At 45.9% G+C, this 7544-nt stretch overlaps 1 long non-coding RNA gene and 1 pseudogene across 2 annotated transcripts; one reads left to right on the plus strand and one right to left on the minus strand.

Annotated features, from left to right (window-relative positions):
• Window positions 1-2638: 2638 nt before the first annotated feature.
• Window positions 2639-3404, minus strand: LOC125527434 (annotated as a pseudogene).
• Window positions 3405-5501: 2097 nt separating this feature from the next.
• Window positions 5502-7047, plus strand: LOC125527435. 2 transcript variants are annotated; one of them, XR_007292095.1, is made up of 3 exons: window positions 5502-5563; window positions 5915-6053; window positions 6747-7047. It is a non-coding gene; the product is annotated as an uncharacterized LOC125527435 (long non-coding RNA). The 2 variants fall into 2 exon arrangements; XR_007292096.1 differs by lacking the exon at window positions 6747-7047 and adding an exon at window positions 6562-6613.
• The last annotated feature ends 497 nt before the right edge of the window (window positions 7048-7544 follow it).

The following is a 7544-nucleotide window of genomic DNA, read 5'->3' on the forward strand; positions in this document are numbered from 1 at the left end:
CAAGAGCATCAAGGCCCGGGCTAACCGTGGAGACGACGGGACACACGGCCAAGGAAACAGGAACCACTGGGGCTTCAAGGCCATGAAGGTATATCTATGTGCATGATGCATTTTTGTTCTTCTTTACGTCATGTTCTTATGTATGGCTGACTTCTATTTGACGTTGTAGGAGGACAAGTTGAAGAGGCCGCTCTCAGACATGGAGTCGTGGAAGCTGGCCCGCGAGCGGAGTCATCGCAAGGAGGGCGAGAGCCAGTACTATGGCAAGACCGAGGAGCACCTGGGGTCTTACATTCATCACTATCAGGAGTTGCATCCGGATGTTCCTGTTGCTGAGGTCGCCCAGTCTCAGATCGACGACACGGCGGTGGTGGCCATCCAGGGGAAGAAGAATGGCCGGTATCCGTGTTTCGATGGCTTGATCACTCCTTCGATCTCGTACACACGGCTTCGGGCTAGCAACCCGAGCCAGTTAGAGAGTACGGGGCGTTCACAGACTCCCTTAGCCCGCCAGCATGCTGTAAGTACTTCCTCTTTATCTTTTTCTATCTTGCATTCTCAGTTTATTTTCAGCATTGCTCACTTAGAAACAACCCAAATTATGTAGGCATATAAGGAGTTTGTCGAGCATAGGAATCTCGAGGTGCGGGAGTACTTGAAACTAGTGAAGGCAAACGATGATTACAATCGTCAGATGATGACGGTTAGTTTTGCCCTCTTAAAACCAACCTAAATTTTTGCACTTTCATTCCTTCTGATCTTCTAGTTTGCTTGTTTAACTAACATTCAGGCTATGTTGGCGTCTTGGACTAACCGCACGGATCCACCACAAATGGGACCCCCACCACCACCTGCGGGAGAACCCCCACACGTGCCCACGTTCGATGAATGGGTGGCACTAGGCAGTGATGGTTTGGTTAGTACATTTGCCTAACTACTAGCAAACTAGTTCTCGTTCATAAAACACTATCATATCATATTTACCGTTAGAATCTTTTCTGAAACATGTAGGGGAACGGTGGCTCGACTCCTGCTCCGTCGACCCCAGTCACTCCGATCTGGCAGAGTGGTGGTGGTCGCAATGACGGTTTTGGCGGAGGTGGTGGTGGTGGTTTTGGAGGAGGTGGTGCTTTTGGCGGAGGTAGTGGTGGTTATGGCGGAGGTGGTGGTTTTGGCGGGGGTGCTCTTGCTTGATGATTCCGTGCATGTGGCCATCGTGCCATGCCTTTCATATTCCTACTTTTATCATGTTTCATGTCTTGCACTACTTTTATGTGCATGAACTTCCATCGGTGATGATCATTAGATGATGTGATGAACTTGAGTATGTTTAGATGATGATGGTGAACTTGAGTATGTTTAGATGAACTTGAGTATGTTCACATGATGAATTGTCATATTTCTGCATAATTTCATATTGTTCTGTTTTGAAATGCTGTCAAATGAATTGGAAAAGAGAAAACAGGGAAAAAAAACTATGCCTACGGCAAAGCCGTCGGCATATATACGCCCAGGACTTACCAGGGCTTGCCACGTGGCAAACTATGCCGACGGCTTTGCCGTAGGCATAGCCCTGCCGCCAGGAGAAGCCGGGGGACGACACGTGGCGCAGGTATGCCGACGGCTTGGCCATCGGCATAGATTTCCATCTATGCCGACGGCCAAGCCGTCGGCATACCTGCGCCATGTGTCGTCCCCTGAATCGCCAGCGCTGTTGACGGCGCCGTCCGTTGCCGTCAGACGGAAAACAGCGCCGACGGCTAAACTATGCCGATGGCTGTCCCACGGCCGTCGGCATATGCACCTATGCCGACGGCTATACTACGCCGACGGTCTGACATATCTACGCTGACGTGATCTACGCCGACGGGGCTATGCTGACGGCAGCCGTAGGCATAGATCTATGCCAACGGCAAAGGACCTATGCCGACGGCCCTGGGCCGTAGGCATAGCCCGCGAGTCCGGTAGTGCAGGGCATTATGATGTCTGGATCAAGGGGAGTGGTAACCCTAACCGATGCCCCGTCCCCCATCCCTTTCTTAGCACGTCCCACACGCATTTATGTGCAGTTTTCACGCATAAAATCATAAAATCAGGGAAAGGTTGACCAGCGGAACAATGATCCTTTTGTCGATGCGAGCGGATCGTTGTGAAAACCCTAGTGGGGTGGGAACGGCGGACGAAGGGGCAAGGCAGGATGAGATCCTGTTGGCAGGAAAAGGAACACTACGTGTTTTTTAAAGAGTAGAGATATAATACAGAATATGTTTCTTTCCTTTTTATTTGAACGTACGTTTTATTTTGGAGAATCCATCAAGCTGAACGTCGGAGGGTGGGAGCGAGGAAAGGTTATGATTTATCTCTACTCCTAATGGAGCAGTTGGTAGTCTCGCTTCCAGTTTTTTTTAGTCCCATCTCCCATGATTTTTTTGGTACCTCCTCCCACCTCAGACTTAGCCACCACAAACCGGAAAAACCTCGTGCTAAGGCCCCAACCCGCACCCATGCACCTACGACCGAAAAGAGACCTACGAAGGTTAACCAACGAAAAAAGACCTACGAAGGTTAACCAGCGACAAAAAAAACCTAAACCTATCGCCCGCACATACGAGCGACGACTCCTGCCCTCTAGGGTTTCCTACGCCACCGCCGCCGCCGGGGAACTCCTCGACCAACCCACCCTCCTGCCGCTCCGCCCCCTTTCCTTCCCATCACCGCAGTCTCCCCCTCCCCCTTCCCTTCCCATCGCCGCAGTCGCCCCCTCCATCTCCTGCCGGAGCCACTCCCTGCCGCGAACATCCTGCTCGCATTGTACATGACCGGTACGACGGCCCTGACGGGGAGCGAGAACCGCCACGGGAACGCGGTGGTGAGGCCGTCGAGGATGTACAGCGCCGGGAGCACGGCACCGACGAGGAACCCACCCAATGTGTGCGCGGCGAGAGGAGGCGCGCGAGGCCGCGAAAGACAGGCGTGACGGGTTGGGCTTCCTGGGGCGCTGCGGGAAGGCGGGCGTGGCCAGGAGGAGGAGGTAGGGGAGGAGCGGGACACCAAAGGCGATCTCCGAGAGCGGCACGGTGGTCGAGAAGGCCAGTACGGCGGCGGCACCCAGTGTGTTGAGTTGCTTGATGGAGAAGAGGTAGTGGTGGTGGTGCGGCGCGCGGTGGGCGAGGTGGGCTCCGAGTGCAGCGGCAGGGCGGCTGCCCCATCGATGGCAGCACGATACCGCCCCCGCCGTCGGGCCCACGCTGTCGGACATCGTCGTGATCTTGGCTTGTTCGCTCAATGTCGTTGGGTTCTCCTTGTCCGCTGAGACAAGCAGCTTGTGTTGAGTTTTGATCCACTTCTTCTGTTGAGCAATCCTGGTGTGTTAAAAACAGTGTTGTAACTTTGTCTTTGATGGTTTATTGCTATGCTTTCCTTTGTTGCAGAATTACCAGAATCAGGAAAGGGAGGGAGCAAAGTTGTTGGCCGATGATGATATGAGATTGACAACCTGTTTCCTGCATCCTCTAGGAGTAGGATTTGGAAGCGTTTTGGGAAGTAGACTGAAGACCAAGACGATGGTAATTCTGGTGATGTGAGACGGTGTGGTGGCCACCCAATTAGTCGTAATTCTGCGACCGCATGTTGTGACTCAACTTGATAATTCTGTGTTGCAGGAAACAACATCACATCTTTCCAAGAGGAGTGGCCGAAGGAGAACTTTTCTATGTTGTTAATGTACTGGATTTACCCGGTGTCCATAAGTATCCGTATAGTGGTAAGTCAAAACTGTTCTGAACTTATTAACCATTCCTATACTGATAGGTAGGTATACATTGGACTTGATTTAATTCGTTTTCTGCCGTCCAACTGAACTATAGCTGGAGTTTATCCTGATCGCACTGATTTGGAAGTTCGATTTCTCGCCGTTTATGATCCTGCTCATTGCCATTCTCAACGACGGTGGGTCACAAATCCATTATGCCAAACAAACATGTTTTTTAGCCGACCAAACATGTTACTGTCCATTGCTCATTTGTTTGATTGATTTACTCAACTCGCGCATAATCATGACCATCTCCAAGGACAGAGTGAAGCCATCCCCACATCCAGATAGTTGGAAGCTGCCGGAGATCTTCATCACCGGCATCATCTATGGCGCCTACCCTGCTGTGAAGGCCGTGGTGTTCTTCTTCGCCATGACCAGCACTGACTTCTTCAGCATAAGTGTTGTTTCAATCCATGCCATGTCTAATCCCTCCAAACTAGACATTTTATGGGCGTGGCTCGTGCTGCTTTACAGACAATATATGCTGAATGTTCCTGTTTGTTTCCAAATTGCAGGAGAAGTTCCACGTGCGTTCGCTAAGGGGCAACAAGGATGAGATGATGTCTGCCCTCTACCTTCAAGTGAGCATCATCAGCCAGGCCCTCATCTTCGTCACCCGGTCACGCCGCTGGTGCTTCCAGGAGTGCCCGGGGCTCTGGCTCTGCTTCGCCTTCGTCGTCGCGCAGATCGTAAGCCCACCCCACCCGGCCTCACTCCAACAATGGAGTGTGTGCGTTCATATTCATCTGTAGCTGCAGCAATACCGAAGGAGAACAGAACAAATCAATGATAAAGATGGCGTCGACACTCTTCATGAATGCCGTTCTTTCTAGGAGCTGATTTTGTTGTACATAAAAATGCATATGTGTGAAATGGTCAATTATAATGTGCTTTGCAATCCATTATAATAATCCATCAAGTTATAACCAAGTCCTACTATTCCTGGTTGGTTTTTGAAGTGTTCTACTGGCACTTGTTCTCTCATATGAAATGGAGAGCTGAACAAGTGCCAAGTCCTACTGTTTCTGGTTGGTTTTGAATATTCGGAATAACTATTTATAACTACAGAGTGTCTTCTGCTCGAGTTTTAGTATCTCAGTTAAGAAATAAATAGTAGCCTTCCTCTAAAGAGGTCTGCTGCCTTGCTTTTCATAATTTAAATTTGTAGTTATTTTCTCATATTCAAACAAGTACGCACAACAATCTTTTGATTGTTCAACATTCTTTATTGCGTGAATTTCAGACATATCAGGATGCAGGTACATGACACTATTGTGTTGTCTGCAGAGGTTCTCATTCTGAAAGAAACTGCAACTATGCAAGAGCTTATTGACGGAGATTATGAAATTTGCAGTTCTTGTTCTAGACATCAGATTGATACTTTACCAAAGGTGCACCAACCGGACATCCGTCTCCTAGGGTGATGACGGAATGACATCGACAGCAGCAGCAATTACACACAGGTGATGGTGGATTTGTCAATTGACTTCATATCTCTATCTCTACTACCTAAAAAAATTGCAACATTTCATTCCCATCTTCTGTCTTATGTCGTTTCGTCCAACCGCACACGTTTCTCTGGCCGTATGCTAGATTGCAAGAATTGGAACGTTTCCTACTGCGTTTTTAATGATGCAATACGGTTAAAAACTTTTTATTACTTGGGTCTGCTACCTCAGATTGACACGTCATGCTCGGGCAGTAATAGTCTAAGCTTCATCATGTAATAAGCTCCACCTGCGTGCACAGGTAAGTGGTTCTGGTACTGCTGCTATTTTTGTTTGTTATATTTGCTGCCGGTCTGATTGCTACTAGCTACTGTATGTGCTTACCATTTGGCTTTGAAGAGATATTTGCTCGAGGTTATGCCAATTAGTTTCAAAGCAGACTCCTCAATTTGTATTGTATCTGAGATCTAATTTGTGCCATAGAATATTAGCTTCTTCATGGCAATTTCAATGTTACATGTACCATAGTAAGCCAATCAATATCTGCACCATATTAGTCTGATGCTTTCTTACCCTCTCATCCTTAATTAATAGGCATTTTCCAGATCAAATGTTGATCATTTCTTTCCTTCGATGCATGTCAACGTGAAAGTATGTGCTCCAGGAAATATCCTACTCATCAATCGGAATAGTTATTGTCATTCTACGAGCTAAAAGACGTCGGTCATTCTAAAATGTCTAACTATACTTTTAGCAAAGCGGCAACACCTGAAGTGTGTCGATATCTGTAGGTAAGGTTGTAGGATGTTTTCTCGCTTTTTGCCCTTGGCAGGCTTCATATTTTTGTCCCTATGATCCAGGATTAGTTTCGTAGCCATCTAGAGATAAGACTGTAAAATGAAGTTTCTCTATGTGAAGGTGAAGCTAATGTTTTCCTTGTTACTTCAACAATTTGTTATATAGCATTCTATTATTCTTTATTTATTGGAAAATTTTGATGGCACCAAAATATTTTATTTGTGATCCTTTTCCTAACCAAATTATCTCACGGCAGCTTTGCAAATCAAAACTTGTGACATGACATCAAATTGTCATAAGAAAAATCTCAACAAATTGTATGATCATTTTTCCTTAGCTTTGATTAACAATAAAACATTTGTATGTTTCTAATTGGTATATTAGCTTAGCGATATTGTGGATGGGTTCATCCTTGCGGTTTAAGCTAAGGTAAATTCCCCTAGATTTACAATTTTATTCAATGAACGAAATGTCTACTTATCTACACATACATCTGGGCAGGGTGACCCGACCAGTTTGAATTGACGAGGGTAGTGTAGCACAATTGTCAAATCTAAAGGTGAAGCCTATGGGTGTGTGTAGCCCCCAATCACCGTTGAATTTCAATGTAGTGCCATAAATCTCACCGTATTGTATAACCCTCGTCTCATTGTATCGTATATTTTGATTTTTTTTTATGCATCAAGGCGTTGCTAATTGTTGCCAAGTGACATCTACGGACCCAACGGAGCAAATAAAGTTAATGCGAAGAAGACAAAATTCAAGGAGGAAGTAGGATATGGTTATTGTACCTAATATTTGTGGTGTTGAACCACGCATGGTTATTGTACCTAATATCATCCGTATGTACTGTAGCTATTTTTGCTGCTTTGGATGGTGAACAGAAAATTATGTGAATGATATTAACAACAAATGGTTTAGCGAATGAGGCCCTGATTGGATGGCACTGGCAAATGGATCATCAAAGTATATGTTTCTAATTTTCCATAGAGACATCTTTTTAACTCTTCATGCATTAGGGTTCAGAATTATTGTACATATATTACCTTCCCATCGAATAATTCTTTCAAGTCAGCAGCTATGTGCAATTGAGTTTTTAGTGTTTTAATGAAGACTTTATTTCAATGTAGATATTATCTTCAATTTGTACTTGGCCATAGTGGGATGCCACGAAATATCTTACTCATCAATCGGAATAGTTACTGTCATTCTACGAGCTAAAAGACGTCGGTCATTCTAAAATGTCTAACTATACTTTTAGCAAAGAGGCAACACCTGAAGTGTGTCGATATCTGTAGGTAAGATTGTAGGATGTCTTCTCGCTTTTTGCCCTTGTCAGGCTTTATATTTTTGTCCCTATGATCCAGGATTAGTTTAGTATCCATCTAGAGATAAGACTGTAAAATGAAGTTTCTCTATGTGAAGGTGAAGCTAATGTTTTCCTTGCTACTTCAGCAATTTTTTATATAGCATTCTATTATTCT

The sequence above is a fragment of the Triticum urartu genome, unplaced genomic scaffold, assembly GCF_003073215.2.
Source record: "Triticum urartu cultivar G1812 unplaced genomic scaffold, Tu2.1 TuUngrouped_contig_386, whole genome shotgun sequence".
Taxonomy (NCBI): Eukaryota; Viridiplantae; Streptophyta; class Magnoliopsida; order Poales; family Poaceae; genus Triticum; species Triticum urartu.